Source organism: Aythya marila (assembly GCF_965140915.1).
Source record: "Aythya marila genome assembly, chromosome: 1".
NCBI lineage: Eukaryota > Metazoa > Chordata > Aves > Anseriformes > Anatidae > Aythya > Aythya marila.
Genome location: NC_139042.1, coordinates 115,344,309 through 115,360,787, shown reverse-complemented (window position 1 = coordinate 115,360,787; position 16,479 = coordinate 115,344,309). Strand labels below are relative to the sequence as shown.

The window sequence follows — 16,479 nt, the reverse complement described above, 5'->3', positions numbered from 1 at the left end:
CTGTCTTTTTTTCTTACGGTTTTTGAGTGGAAGAGACTGCACCTCTTAAGGGAGCAGGTTGCATGAAAAGTTTTCATTTTGTAATTGGATTAACCCTTTCATTGCCAGATATCCCACTCTGTAGCACTTGGGGTAACAGGAATCACAAATTCTGTTCACCTTTACGTAGGACCACCTGAGTAAACACACTGAAGTTTCTTGCATTCATTGCAGCCAGAGTGTCTTCACAATGATACATCCATGGATGTATTGGACTAAGTCTTCAAGTATGGGTCATATGTAATAAAGTTCTTTCGATATTATATAGAATTTCAGTAGGTTTAGGTGCTGCTCAACTAGAAGGCGCAATAACTGAAGCTTCTTTCTGATAACAGCCCCTTGGGACTGTCCTTGCTTTTACAGTTGGTAGCAACATGAGTTTATCACTTAAGCTTCTATTCAAAGCAAACTTCTGCCAGCTCCATGCTCAGAAACACTTCAGAAGTGTTGTCCAACCTGGACTCATGTGCTGTAGATGAAACCTTCAGCCTCTGCCCAGAGGAAGACTGTCAGATGGCAGCTCCGTCAGAAAGGGAAGTCTGGTGGTGAAATCTAAATTCAACCCTCCCATCCATTACATTTCCATCACTGAGTCCACGATCACCCACGGGGCAGAGGGAATAAGCAGGGACTGCAGGGGTAGCTCGGTTACTAGGGATTTGAGGCAGAAGCTGGAAGGAACCCAGAGACTGGGGCTGCTGCCAACAGAACAAGGAAGAATAGTGTAGCTAAAGCTAGTTACACCGCTGTTGTGGACTTGTGTAGAGGTAGGAGATACGCAGCTTCAGACAAGTATCTGTTCTTATCAGTGGAGTGTTAACAAGTGATATAGTAAGAAAAGAAGGGTGTCTATATTTCTCAGCCCTGGGAGCATATCTGTTTAGCTTGCAAGGCTTTTTTATTTCCTGAAATACGACTCACAAAGGCTGTGAGCCAACATAGCACAGAAGCACAATCTGTAAGGATATATCTGTGTACACATTATTAAACATTAAAGGTAAAGTTAGATTAGCAATAGCCCAAATAAAATGGATTGTGATTGAATCATTAATTTTAATAATAATAATAACCAGTACAATAATTTTGATGCTTTTTTCCTTTCACACAGTTCTTATTATTCAGTGTGAGAATGATCAGAGAACTAGAAAACATGACCTGCAATGAAAGATTGAACTAATTGGGTCTGTGCAATCTGTGGAAGAGAAAATGAAGCAGAGACATGGTAATAGTTTTCAAATACATAAAAGGCTGCTGCAAAGAAAAAGGGAACACTTCGTTTTCTGCATCTGTGGTGGATAAGACAAAAAACAGCAGGCTTTGTGTGCAGAAAAAAAGAAAGATTCTGGCAAGACATTGGCTAGCTCAGTTAAGGGCAGTAAAGCTGTGGAATAGTCTGCATGGGGAAGACGACCATCAGTAGATTTCTTAAAGAGTTTAGTCCATCGGGCTGTCTGGCCTGCTGTGGCTGACATTTTAAGGTACCTTCCAGCTCTCTTTTCTATGCATATATTTATGAAGGCTATGCTTCTGTGATAGAAAGCCTCCTGTCTCACAACAGTGCAGTTAATGGCAATTCTGTCATTGGCGTCTGTCAGAGAAGGATTGGGGCCTTTCAAGAAGTGCGTACCAATCAGGGAGTGCAAATTAATGTTTCTGAATGTTTTTTCTTCTTCATACATGTCATGCCTCGCTTAAACACATGGGGTACTGTTGTGGGTGAATGACAAGTGGTACACAGACTGAGTATAGTGGCCTCACAAACTAGAGTCTTTAATAAGAAAACATGTGACTCGTGTCAGGCACCTCAGAAATATGCAACAATTCCAGTACTTGTTAACAGGGACAGTTTATATGAACGCAGAACCATACTTCCTGGTTGAAAAATTGGGGAAAAAGTGTGTAATCTTATTTCATAAATATCAAATTACATGTGTTTGTAGAGTTCCTGTGCTACCAAAGGGTGACCCATTGGGAACCAGGCAAAAGCAGCCTCCAGTACTGTGGGGTGCAATAGAAATCTAGAGCCTTCTGTGAGATCACATAGCAGCTTCATTTGAGAAGGCTGAGAGAAATGTCATGACCAGTTAAAGTGAGGGAAGTTACAAACCATGGAGGGCCATTGGTATGTTCAGATCAGCTGAACATACCAATTTTAAGCTCCTCTAGTTATTTACTTTTGGAGTTTTTGAATTATCCCTTGAGGGAATCAGTCTTTCTTAACAGACTCCCTAAGTGAACAAATTAGCTCCTGAGTTATAAGGTATGGGAACCTCCCTAAGTAATTATCCTGGTATTTGTCTGCAATGCTACGCTTAACATTCCAGCTTATGAGCAACAACTTCCTGAATCCAGAACTGATGATCCTTGATCTTCAGAGAAAATTGCATCAGTAGCTGGATTTCAGTGGTGTGGCTTGCAGCCAGTTTCTGGTCAGATCAGGGCTGCTACCAGCTGAGCCATCTACAGGCATGATCTTAGTGCCTCGCTGCCCAGTACCAGTTTGCTCATGGGAGAACAAGGGGAATATTTACTAGTTATAAAGCTGGACTTTTTCTGCCCAGCCTTGATTCATTTGCCCTTGCTATTTCTCATATTCCTGGGTTATGTGATATATAAACGTGATAAAAAAATAAAAAATAAAAAAAAGTGATCTACCTGTTACACGGTATGCACCTGGTTTGTGATGGACAGGGGCTCTTTGTAATTGCAAGCGGATTAGGGACCAACAGCTAACTGCCTTGCAGACAGCACGGCTATACGTACTTGTTTCTCTAAAGAACAGTAATGGAAGAAGGAGAAGGCTTTTCCGAGTTTTGCATTGCCTTTACCTAGGAGAGCCATATAAAAGCTTGATAAAATGGGAAATGTGGAAGCACAATGAGCCCTTACAATGATTCATCTCCCTTTTAACATGATTGGTAATGAAATACCATGGTGGGATAACAGTCCAAGAGCCTGTTTGGATCAAACTCACTTGGCAGATATTCCTCATAGAGTCAACACCATTTAAGAGCCCAACAGGCAGAAATCAGAAATCAGTGTGAGAGATGCGCATATTATCCTCTCATATCTTGCTGATTTACAGCACTTCACAGTTGTTCTAGCAGAGACACCTACAGCTTCAACTTCTTAAATGTGTAGGCAGGAAACCTTCTTAGGCAGAAATTTCCACTCCAAAGTTTAGAGCACATCATAAGCCCATGTTTGCTCCACATGGACATGAGAGGGAGATTCCCTCAGTCAAAGGGTTTTAGAAGCTATTAGAAGAATCCCAGCTTTTAGCCAGAAAATAAGCTGATGCTCAAAGTACTTATGTACATACGTCAAAGGCATTAGAACACACTCAAAGTTAACCCCTTTCCTGGCCTTAATTGGTGTCTTTGCCTTCATAATTTTTAATAGCTACATCAAGGTCTACTCCACAGTCCCGCAAGGTAAATTGAAAACTCCTACTGATTCCAGTGGGATCTTAATGCTGCCTTGCTTGCTTTATCTTTAGTCAGAAGATAAGTATCTTTATATATCTTTAATATCTTTAAAAAGTATGTATGCCACTTTCATTCTTTCATTTTCTACTGTCCCTCTGATTGATGTATGTCAGGATTTGCTCTAAACTGTGGGTAACTGATGGATCTTGCAACAAAATTATATTCTTTGGTGATTAACTGTCAAGAAGCTTTATTTCCCTCCCCCCTCCCCAACTCATTATTTGAAGGGTTTCCCATTCAGACAACAAAGTAATTAAGGGCACAGGATTCAACATTGACTGTAACAGGACTATCCATCCAAATTTGACTTACATTACCTAATTTTGATTTTCCCCTGCAGATTATTTACGAGGCCAGACAGGTGTATTATCTCTGCATACTGTTCTTTATCAAGCATGACTGGAACAGGTGGCAACATACTGATGTGTGTTTAATGGAACAGACGTTTGAATGCATATTTCAAAACTGGGCAAATGATTTCCTTTGTAACGCTGTCAAATCATGAGCAGTGACAATTTCAGGAATATGCTACCTCATCCCAAACTGGGTCTCACTTTCATGTCTAGCATCTGCTGACTGGTATGTTGTTTTTCAGACTTGTGCAGTTTTTGCTGATGCCTGCTGTCTGTGCTTGGAACAAAATGAAATTATTAGTCTTGGTATGTAACTAAATTGCTTTGAACCAACTGCAAGTGGTCCTGGCTGGACTGAGTGCCTGGACCACTGGGCAATGGTCACCTTAACCTTCTGCACCTTTCAGCCCACCAGCCAGTGGTAGTTGTTTTCAGCCCCTGTGCTCAGCCCCTGACCTGGAATTCAACCTTGTACCAATGTACTCCTGCATGTTTGGGGAGACTACCTGGTTTCACAAGCAGTCCAGATGGCTCCAGCTGTGAATGGGAGCATTACTGAGTTATTTCTCCTGCCTAGGGACCTGGACAGTTCATGTGTCTTATCTGTCAAGTTACTGCCCTAGTTGCATGCCTTCCTTTTCCTAGGGCAAATAGGGAAAAGATCAGAGGTTTGCAAAAGAAGGGGAGTCTTATTAATGCTGTTGACATTAGGTGTGTTTAGACATTTAACCTATGTGTTGGTGGCCCAGTTATCTACATAAACTAAGGAAGGAGATGTGCACTTCCACAATGGAGTATCAGAGTGAAATGTGCAAGGCACCGTTTAGTAGACAGTATAAATGCTCCAAGATTTCCACACTAAGAGCTTTATAGCTTCCACCCCATGCTAGTGATGGCTGAGTTTCTAATCCTTCAGACCCAGATCCAATTTCCAGTTACTTCAGCAGCAGTATGCTAAAACCCTTGGAGTCTCATTGGTTTCAGCAGAGTTATTCAAGCCTCTATAATGAAAAGGTTGAGCTCCTTTCTTAAAACAAACACCAGTAATTCTGAAGGACTAATATTCTGAGTCATTCATGCATCTGAGAGTCATAATGGAAAAAAAAAAACTCTTCAAAGGTGCCCATTTTTGCAGGAAGGGATGCAAAACAGCCTGTATGCCCAATGGAGATCACACTGAAGCCGATGAGACCTCCTGTCTGCCTTAATGTTACAGTCCAGTGAAAGTCTCTGGCTGTGTTGAAGCCATGAACAAGTTTGTTTATCACATTAGTGTCATTTTAGAGGCACGCAACATTGTTTTATTTAACTGAAAGGCAAAAATATGTGAAATTATAAATACTATATGAGTTTTCGTAACTGCAATATTCAGAACTGTTTAAATGAGCAAAGGCATTTATAGTAACTGAGCTAATTCTTGAAACAAGAGGATATTTTAAAAAGTATGTAATTAAATTTAGCTAGAAGTTGTGTATTTAACCAATATCAGATATTTCAGAAACAGTTATTTGTAATTCTACATTTTTAAGTTGTGTTTTTTTTTTAATTTCTTTGAAATTCATAATCAAACAAGTAAGAAGTTAATTAATAAATTTCCTTTAGAATCATGTCAAAGGATATGTTAAACTGATACAATTTATAGAACAGTATGCATTGATATGAACTCCCCACAGCTCTGAAATCTTAATGCTAGAGAATTTTGGCACTTCCTTTAACAATATTTAATCTTTCCATTCACTTGTGACTTTTGTTTTGCTTTATCACGCGTTTTCCCTACCAGCATAGTCACTAGACATGTTCACAAGCTGACAGGTTTCAAACAAAATGTCAAAACACAGCACAAATGGATTTTAGCCTGCCTGAAACTAATGGAGAAAGTGGGAACACTAAACATTAGGAGCAGTGTGGGACAATAAAAAAGACTCCAGAAGAATCCATGACCTTCTGACACGTTAGATAACACGTGGACTAAACACTCCAAATACATAAAGTAAGAGGTTCAGAATGACAGAGATTTTATTTAATTGTAATGGTGGCAGCCATTTATTTTGCTTTTGTAAACTGGAAATCAGTAGGGACAAAAGATGTTTTGTTCAGTACAAACACTGGGCAGTTGTTCGTACTGGTGTGCTACGTCTCCAGCTAGCTAACTGCCTGACAGAGTCTCATCGGGGCACGTTGATAGCATTCAGCACCTATTTCCTCTATAGCTGTCACTCACCAAAACTTCTGATTTTTAACATTAAGCTCTCATGCTTTGGAATAGCTTCGGAAATGCTCGTAAGTGCACAAAGAATCTAACAAATGCAACAGAACCCCAATCAAGGAAGAGAAATGTTTGGTCAGGCTTTTCTTTGTCACTCTGTATGTCCAGCATAACTTCAGCTGCTCCTTGAATTTCTTCTGAATTCAGGAGTGTTGCAGAGTTGATAATACCATGAAACACAAATAGCCAAGAAGGTTTGGAAATGTGGAAAAAAAAAAAAAAAAAAACAACTTAGTAGGGTTGTTTATATCATCTTCAACATTAATAAGGAAATTGACCTATTAATAAATGCCAATCATCTTTAATTAGTCATCTCACTGGTAACTTAAGTGATCTTATTATTCACAGACATGAAGATGCAGAAAAAGCAAGAGGTCGAGAGTTAATGAGCTACTTCTGTGCAGCTTCTCAATAATCAGATTGTATTGGAAACTCAGAGTAGTGATTGGGAGGGAAAGCTTAGCCCATTCTTTCCCTTTACAATTACTTGGTGATGTTCCAAACAGAACCAGTATTTGGATGATGTCCTCAAGCTCTGTGTAGACCATGAGCCCCTCCTCAGAAAAAGACTTGTCCTTCTGTTAGTTTTGTGGGTTTCGCTCAAGAAAAAAAAAAAAATCCCCATTTTGCCTGACAAAGGTGGGATGGATTACCACCAATTGTTGGAAAATTATTCAGCGATCAAAGTATGTCAGCACCACCCATGAAATAACCAGGACATTGATCTTTGCAGCAATATACAGCCTCAAATCCGATGAAGTGTCCCCTCAGAGAGTTTTGGCAGGTAGTAGCAATATTGTTATGATAAATTCTTCACTCCTGACTCAGTCACTTTATTCTCTAGGAAGGTCACTAATATAAGCAATTGACAGTATTTCATGTGCTTAATTCTCTCCAGGGCTAATTCATTAGCTAAGATGCCCACCTTTATTTACTATTCTTCAAACAAACTGGGATTAGATGGTTCCTGGATAACGCAGGTCTGACCCCATGTGCTGAACACGAGGCTAATACGGATGATTTGTTGGAGTGTTGGCTGCCCAAATGTTGCTGGCAGCCTACTTGCCACAAGTTGTTTGTTTCAGTTACTTGATCACAGCGTACCTGCCAGGTGATAAACTGATGTAGATAGGCATATTACATAGCTTCACAGTGTCTGAAAGAGTCTCTTCAGAAAAAAATGAGTACATAGAATACCACCTTTCACCCTCAACAGAAAGACCCAAATAGACCCAAAAGACCCAGAGAGCTTAAAGGCAAAATCAACCATGAAAGACCCAGCCAAAAACAGAGTGCTGTTGACTTACCTCAAGCTGGAAATCCTAAGGCAAGGACATATCATGTTGCCTGACTGACAATGTGCCATAAATTTCACTGCCCATATGGCACAGCAGGGGAACTTTGTGCTTGCCCTTTCTTATTTTCTATCAAATAAGGACACATGAGCACTCAAATGGTTCTGTACACTAAGTAGCCTATAAAGTGGGGTAGGAGTATACATCAGTCAAACAGACCTTGGTTATGCACAACAGGGAGGAGAGTCTGGGCTGTCTGGTCCAGACAGTCAAATAAGCAATAATCACGGTAGTCCTTGACAATGTAATTGCCCTTGAGGTATTGTCATTTGGCCTCAAAGATTCTTCTCAGAGGTTCAGTCAGAAACACTGGCCTCTTAGGGGTCATGTTTGGGGCAAGGTACAAGTAGGTGTTTTGGGGAGGGGTGACAGTATGATGCTGAATGGTGGCTGGACCCTCCATTCCCTGGCCTTGCCTTCATCAACTCTCCAAAGCCTGTGCTGTCCAGCTGGAGCCTGTATTAAAGCAACCACTTCTCCCTGGTTTTGCGTCTTCCCTTACAAACAGGAGCCATAAATACCGAGAGCATTCAGCTACAGAGATAAAACCCAAATTCAAAGAGCAAAGTCTGCCAGACAGAATGAAACCAGAGGCTGTCTCAGAGCATAAGCACAGCTGTACCTTTGCCCAATTTACAGTACATTCTGAAATGTACTTAAATAACAGTCTTTTTCACTGCAGTCAGTTATAATGGTCATTAGAGTACTCTGCATCAGCTTTCCTTGATGCTCTCATGAGTCTGAATAGTAGCAATTTATTACCCACGGGGCCATGCAGCTTCAATCTCCAGTGGCACAATGAGATTTCTTTCATTACTATAGAGATATTTCAGTATGTTCATTCACTTTCCCTGAAGACAGAAAGACTGCCCCGGTGAGAATTAAGTACAGAAAAGCTCCATGCTGTATGATACACCTACCAAATTTTTCCCTGCTATTTTGCAGGATTTAGAAACAGACCAGACCATTTTCTGAATCCTGTCTGTTTTAGTAAGGGCTCATCTGAACCTTCATTACACCCTTATGTCCCCAGCAAACCACATAATGTGAAGGATCCATTTTCATCTTTCCTAGTCAGAGCAAGACAAAAGAACATTCTGGGCCATAATGAACTTGTACTTTCCCCAAGTGGCCCGAGGGTCACCTACAAAGCAGAACAATTTCTAGCCTAAATGATATGTGCCCTTTGACATCTTTGGTGACTCAGGACTCCTTAAAAGCAGTGTAATTTTGTAGGCAAGCCAAGCACTGTTATGACCTTTTTTTTTTTTTCTGAGTCATCCACTTTTCTTTGAAAACTCTGCCTACATTTGAACCATTTATTTAGGACATATCCTGAATGTAGACAAAATGAAAACTCATTTATTCTCCTTTAGTCAGTCTGTTCCACAATCAAATTCTTACTGCTCCATTTCTAAGCCTTTTGAGCAAAATGGAGGGAATACAACATGAACATCTCCAGCAGCATTCCTAGAGATTCCCAGATTCTTCCAGCAAACCAGTGAACACCTGAGTCATTTATAAAAAGGCAAAATGCTGCTATTAAACCACCGAAACTCATTGGACTCTTATTCTTCAGGACTCAGAGATGACTAAATAATGAGCCAGTCATAAAGTTTGTGGCCTGTACTAACATCAGACATGGGTGAGTGCCTTTTCATGCACTCATTAGGGACAGAGTAAGCACATCCCTGTATGCTTGAACAGAACAATTATTTTCTGCTGCAATTGAAATGAATTATCAAATGCCAAGTGAAAAGCTCTGTTCTGAGTCATCATTCATCAGGAAAGATTTGTTCACAGCATTACAAAAGATCAAACATCTATATAGGAATGCAGTCTTCATGCCAGCAATCAACACTTCAAGCTCTTTCACACACCTGAATGGAGTCTGCTTTCATCTTTGCTACCAGCACTTTAAATTATCGCTATCAAGATGTAAGTATTGTATGGTTGCATTCGTTGATATTTACTTCACCTTTTTTGAACTTTTCTGGCTGGAAGATTGTGCAAAAACCAGTAGCTGTTGCAGTGTGTAGGCCAGTTGCAACTTCAGGAAGTACCTCTTGAGGAACTCAGAAAGGAATCCATGGGCAAAGCACAATCCACAGCCAACTGCAGACTTGTTTGTGGTAGCTTAGGAAACCCTTAGGGACTAAACAACCATCTGCTCCTGTTCAGAAGTTAAAATGACCTTGTCCTACCAAATGGTGGTGAGGTCTCTGCTCTCCCATGAAACATCACAGTGTAAGGTGCGGTATGTATGGCATCAGAACACAAAATGAAACTCACCCTACTACAGGGTGCTTCTTTGCACAAGACAGAAACAAACAGCAAAGGCAGGCTAAACATAAATCAGATCAAATTCTTCATATTTCTAATGGATGCTTTCTTATTTAGCTAAAGACAGAGTTGATATTACTACTGAACTTACAAGCTTTATTAAGTAAATTACACTGATAGATAAGCTACAGAAAGTAAAATAAAAAAAATAAAAATATTAAAAAAAAAAAAAAGAGGGTTACATTATACTAATAGCATTAAATCCCAGGATTTAACATGTAGAGTTTAAAATTTTATCAAGAGCAGATAGTCAAACGTTAATTGATTTCTTCTAGGCACAAAATGGCAATTTTACCAAAATGATGTCCTTGGTCTATAGTATGTGCAGTACCAGAACTAAAATGGTGGGTCGCTTTGCAACCATTCTTTGCATGTGAGGCATGCACACACGCACGGCTCAGTCACAGGTTTGCAATCCCTAGAAAACAGCTTTGACTGAGAGTTTGCTCAGTGCCCAGTGAATAAACCTTATATTAAAAACACATATACATCCTACAGTTCTGCTACTAATGCTTTTAAGTACGTTTTCTGAATGGTTAACTGTTTCATGTAAAACCTGATAAGTGTTCAAGAGCCTTTCAGTCAGCCTCGCCTACAACTCAGGTGGCCTCTCTGTTCCACCCACATCTTGGCAAGTCATGGTCACCCCCTTAGCCTTGACCCTCTCCTGTGAGCCTGCTGGGACACTGCCTCCAGCTCTGGCACTGCCCTGTGGGTCTACATCTTGCTAGCCCAGGCACTTCCATGCTTGTCCATGTTTGCTTTTGCAAGTGCCTTTATACTTGACCCAGAATTTGTCTTTGAAACAAAGGATTCAGAGGCTGGGCACCATTTTGTTGCTACAAATCTTCATTTAGAAAACAATTTGGGGGCAAAGCCTACAGTGTGTTCTGCACAGCTGTGGGTCCTCCACTTATCACGATGGTGTACTGTCCCCAAGGAGCTCTCTCAGCTCTGCTGCAACATGGTGAAATGAGGAAGAGCAGAAGGGGGAGAAGAAAAGAAAAGCAACAGGTTTCCCTACTTGTTTTGTAATGATTGCTAGAATGTCTTATTCTAGTAAGAACTCATTCTCATCAGAAAAGTCTAAATGCTTGACAATACCCTGTTGTTTTTCTTTCTTTTATTAAATAGATATATACATAAAAATGTTAGACGCAAAAAGGCAATTTCAGAAATTTTATAAAAAATGAAGGGGGATGAGGGTGTAAGGGAATAAGTAAGCATTTCCCCCAAAGCCCATTTCCCGTCCTGCTCAGTTCTCTGGTTGCCATTTGTGGCAAAAAGAATCACATATGGCTTCACATGGTCACAATCCTTACGTAATGCCAGACTCTCTGGTTGAAAACTAAAGCTATAACTCACACTAGATTAATACCTTAACCCCTGATAAAGTAATAAATGGCACATTCAAAAGAAACCTGCTGCATGCAACTTAACAACTGAGTCCTGAGTGGATTCAGAGCAGTTACACAGTACCAGAAGCCAGAAGAATTTCTTTGAAAATTTCTTTTAACCCTCTGTAGGACAGTGTAGGGCATTTGAATAAGCCCAAGCTCTCTCATTTCAGGCTCGCTAAATAAGAGCCGAGCCCATATGTATGATGATGTTACCATCTGCTGGACTCTGGGAGGAATGCAGCACATCCAGGCAAATCCCTCAGGCTGCTGGCTGCAGCGAGGCAAGCTGCAATGCTTGCCCAATTTCCTTCTCTGATGTCTCTAAAGCAGCATGGACAGGCATCTTGGTCCTGAGCAGTCACCCTGCAGTGGCCACAAGTCGGGGACATGGGTCCCAACCCCAGTGTTGGATGCTCTTCAGGATGCTAGGTCTGAGAGCCAGCCGTGGAGGCCGGAAGGCGTTTGCTAGAAACTTGCTCAGGATCAGCAGCCTGCAAGGCCCAGGGAGCCTTTGGAGGCTTCCAGACTGCCCCATGGCACACTGAGCCCATCAGGGGAAAAAGAGGGAAGTAAAAGGAGTAAAAAAAAAGTGCTTCAATGTGCTACCAGCGTGTGCTGAAAGCTCAGCAAATGCTTGGGTGCTCTCTCTGGATCTGGGCCAGCACAACTAGACACACCAACTTCAGCTGGCTAAAAACCCTGTATTGCTCCCTGCACTGTCCACGGCAGGAGCTGGAGCTTTGCTTGGGATCTTCTACACTTAGGAAAAACTGAGATGAGCATTTGACACATTTTCTGTTTCCAATCGGAATTTTAAAATGACAGGGAGTAATTGCTAGCTGGAATAAATGACAATTTTATAATCTCCCAGTTGTCAGGGGAGGAAGAGCAATGCAACACTGCTCAACATTTTTACAGCTGGAAGAAAAATTAAGAGGTTACTTTAAGCTGATAGGTAGAATAGTGCACATGGCGAGTCGTTACGTCTCAGTTATATGGCTCATACCCCTGTGCACCAAAATTGCTTTAACAAACAATTCTTCCTGGGACTGACTGTAATTTATCTCACCTCATCAAAATCACTAGCACATCCACTGGTACTTCTCAGAAGAAGCATCAAAGCTCAAGGACTGTATATTATGTTAAACAGTTTAATATCGGATATAAAACAGTGGCGCTGGTGCTAGGGAAACAACTGCAGACTATCTGAAGAGTAATACCAACTGAGGGAGGTCATGGGCAACCCAAGAGTAGGGGGAAATTTTAATATTTAGCTTTCTCTCCCATCTGCGGTATTTAATCCCTTGATAGAAGTCCTTGATCTTTGATATTTGGAGTACTAGAGGAATTGTTGGATTTTCAGAAGCATCCTTTCTGTCCAAAAGAACACTAGGTAGAAAGGATCAGTTGGTGATGCTGGGACTGAATGAAGTACTAGGGAAAATACTCAGATAAAATGATGTAACTACGCTCAGTACAGCTGCTGCCTAATTTCTAGGTGCCAGGCACTACTGACGGTCTGCTCAAAGTGAACCTGCGCTGTAAAGCCGGGATATTCAACAGAGGAATCTTCTGCATATTTGCTATGGATGTTAACATTAAAAACAAGGGACTGATCTATAATGCCCTCATCTAAGTAAGCCCTGCAAGATTTGTGCTTTTATCAAATTCCTTAGTTAGAGTGAGGTGCGTTTTCATGGCCGATGTTGATTCAGAATAAATAGACACCTGAATTGTCAGGATATTTATATACTTTTGTTTGCTCTTTTCCAAGTGATATTCAGCTTGTATGTCTTTCCAGGGCACTTCTTGGACTAAGCTAACCCCAAAATTCCCCACTTTGCTAGGGCTGAGGTATGGATGGATCACAGATCCTCATATTCAGCAGTTATACACGTGTGAACCAAAGGGGGTTACATACGCAGGAGGGTGTTTGTTTGCAGGATTCATGTCCCATTCTGCAGCCTGTGCCAGGACATGCCCACACAGAGCAGCAAGTGACACTAACAAAACCTGGGGTAGGTGACAAGAGACAAGTCTCCCATCCTGTGATACCATTGAGCAAACGCAAGGAGTGCAGGGCTGCCATTTCTACCCATTCTGAGAGACGGAGCTGCCTGTTCCAAGGAAGGAGCTTATGGACACTTCCTCACCTAAGGGCTAGAAAAGGGGAGTCACTTCTCATTCAGCTAAAAGTCTGAGAGTATCAGATAAATGGTGAAAAGGGGTCTTTTGCATCCCACTCCCTACTCTGGATCAACAGAGGCACATCCAAGCTCATGAGCACTGCTGGGGGCTGGCAGCAGCAGGCTGGAGGGGGAGGCTCTCTGGTCTGACATAAGGAACGAACTATTGCAGTGACACGTGCATCCCCAGTTTAAGATCTAAGTACTAAAAGTACTGTAAGCATTGGCAGAAACAGCAGAAGGACAGCTCTGCAATGCAGGCCATGCTGCTGACAGAGCTCCTGTTAGAAATGAGTGTCCGATCAATCCAGCTGCATTTTTTTTTTAGGCATGAAGGGACCCTCCTGACTCCTTACTGCTCTTCAGACATTTTCTTTCTTGTATATCTTTTGTTTCTCTGGTTGGCTTTGCCTCAGCAACTTCTTCAAACTCTTAGGTGATAGCTTTCCCACAGATCTGTCTCATTGCTCAGCACTGGCATTGGCAGATGACACGATGAGTCCCTGATATTTACAGGTTATTGCCTATCTTCTGGGCCTTTCTGATAGATAGAGTTGAGACTGCCCAAGGGTGGGGAAATGCACTGTATTTCTTGTTTTTGTAGTATCCTGTGTCCCACAAGTCTTTGCAGCACAGTCACACAAATGTATTTCTTTCAGAGAGAAAAGAAGTAAGCAGTTCCTTGGAGAAATGCAGATCACCTGCAGCTTGAAGGATTGTTGGGTTCCAGGTTGAAGAGCTGCAGAGCCAGAACTTGTCACATCTCAGAAGAAGGAGATGTCTTTAAAACCAGATGAGGCACTACAAGAAGTCCTTCACCCAGTGCCACACAGTTTCACAATCTATTCACCCAAGGTTTGATTTGCTTTGGCTTAGTTGTACATGGGATACTTGTATTTGAGCACCTTTTCCAGGGGAAAAAGAAATTTGTGAACTCGTAGCTACAAAAATAAGAAAGCCTAGCTCAACTATTGTGCAGATAAGAAAGAGAGCATCAGTGAAAGTTCATTTCATTCAGATAATTAGATCCTGCTGACATTTTCTGTGGGAGTAAGTTGAGGAGAGTCAGTGATTCTAGCTGTTGTTCAGATACCAGGAATGAATATGAAGTAATTGCAGCTTACCCTAAATAAAGCTGATACAAAGCAATGCGTATTTTAATTGTGACTTTATTTTTTGCACAGCCTATGAAAATCAACTTTATCATTGGGAAAAATCACTCCTCCTTAGGTTAACCCAATGATTTTTCAGGACTATGTTGTTACCGACTAACGCACATAGCATGCCAAGGCCTACCTGAACTCAGTGAGCTGGCAGGGAGCTGGGAGGCTGGAGGGCCATCCCAGTGGTTACAAGGAGAAGCAGGAAGGTTAGTCGGGCTAGAAAGAGTGGTGGATTCATAGGGGAGTGTTGGGTATGCTCACCAGCAGGACACAACTTCATGAGGTGTAGGTACCCCCCACAAATTTTCCAAAGATCTGTCTGTGATGTGCAGAAGTCAACAGGAGCTTTGCTACAGCTTCCGATGAGTCTAGTACAAAGTGATGTACTTCAGGGGCAAAATGACACTGGGAAAAGTGCTCTTACTTACAGTATTCATTTTGGGTATGATGGGCACATTGTCCTGCATACAACTGAACTGCCAAGCCTCCTGAACCCCTGGCTCTTCCTTCTGTTACCAGCTTGCCACACAACTTTCCCACTTCTCTGCTTCCTTTCTACAAAGAAAGGTTCTACAGAAGGTTGTGAAATTTGATATTTGTAAGACACTCAAGATCCATATGTGAAGGCTCTCATCAGAAGCAAGACTTCTTTATTGTTCAAAACCTAAAAGATATCTCTAAGCACTATCTCCCTTTTTTTTTTTTTTATTAAATGAAGCCATCATTACAGACACTGTATGCACAAAACTACTCTTCCTAACACTCTAGTCAGATGGTGTGCTATGGTGCATATTAAGCATGTTTGGAGTAGGGACTTTCAGCAGAAGTAATCTGCTGGGAGTCTTTGCAAGTCAGTGTAAGTAGAATGCACAGTTTGTGGCTGGCAAGCTAGGAAATAGATGTATTTTGTTAATGTAGATACTAACGAATGTGTGCCCTGTCTCTCCCAGATGCAACACCATTCGTCTTTATAATTGTATTCAGTTGCAGCAAAGTCTTTTCCTCTTTTTCATCTACAGTTTAGTAAGCCAGCAAGAAACAAAGGTGTTGAGGTGGCATCCTATACCTTCACACAAAGAAACAGAAAGCATTTGGCAAGAGAGAGGAAGAAGACACTAGCAAAGACACTCTTGTACTTTTCTTTTCAGCAGAGATGCCACTGGCCTAGGATCAAGCCCAATCACAGCTGGGCAGAGAAGTCTCCAGAGCTCAGGAGCAGACCCTGGTCCCCCAGAAGGATCCTGGAACCTCCCACAGCAATGAATCTTCATCCCAATGACTGCTCCCAGATGGTGAGAAATCTGAGATAGAAGTAGAAATTCATCATTCTTATCATTGTTCTTATCATTTCTTTATCGTATTCATTGCTCTGCTAAGTAAAGAACAATCATGATTTAAGAAACTCCTTCACTTCCCAATGAAAATAAAATATAAGCTATCTGGCACGGCTTGAGGACACAGTTTAAAATGTGCCTAATGCCTTTTTATGCCTCCAGTTCTGGGTGCTAAGTTTGACACATGCTTTTTTGAAGAATTTAGTATACATCTTCTGTAGAATATGGAGCTTCCCAGCTGTTAAATTAAGTAAATGCAAACAAGAATCTTTAATGATCAGTTACTTTTAAAGCTTTAACTGAGTATTCTTGCTGTTTAATTCTTAGGAGACAACACTTTGTTATAGCACTGGTTCTCACTCAGTTCTTTTATATGAGAACACTGACTGTGCTTGTGGAAGATCTTTAACTGACTTTATTTGCAATGTTAAATCACTGAAGGGAAAGTTAAATATGGGAAGAAAATTCTGTGTGTACAATATCTTTCTTAATGCATCCTAGCACACCTGCAACAGACAACCTCTGCTTTTATTTCAGGTCCAGATGAGTGTA

At 41.2% G+C, this 16,479-nt stretch overlaps 1 long non-coding RNA gene across 1 annotated transcript in view; it reads left to right on the top strand.

Moving 5' to 3' along the window:
* Positions 1-15,806, top strand: part of LOC309873842 — a 283,992-nt gene extending 268,186 nt beyond the window's left edge. Inside the window, exons 5-6 of the long non-coding RNA XR_014316746.1 lie at positions 14,090-14,285; positions 15,745-15,806. This is a non-coding gene — a long non-coding RNA (uncharacterized lncRNA). The remainder of the gene's footprint in view (positions 1-14,089; positions 14,286-15,744) is intronic.
* Positions 15,807-16,479: the final 673 nt, after the last annotated feature.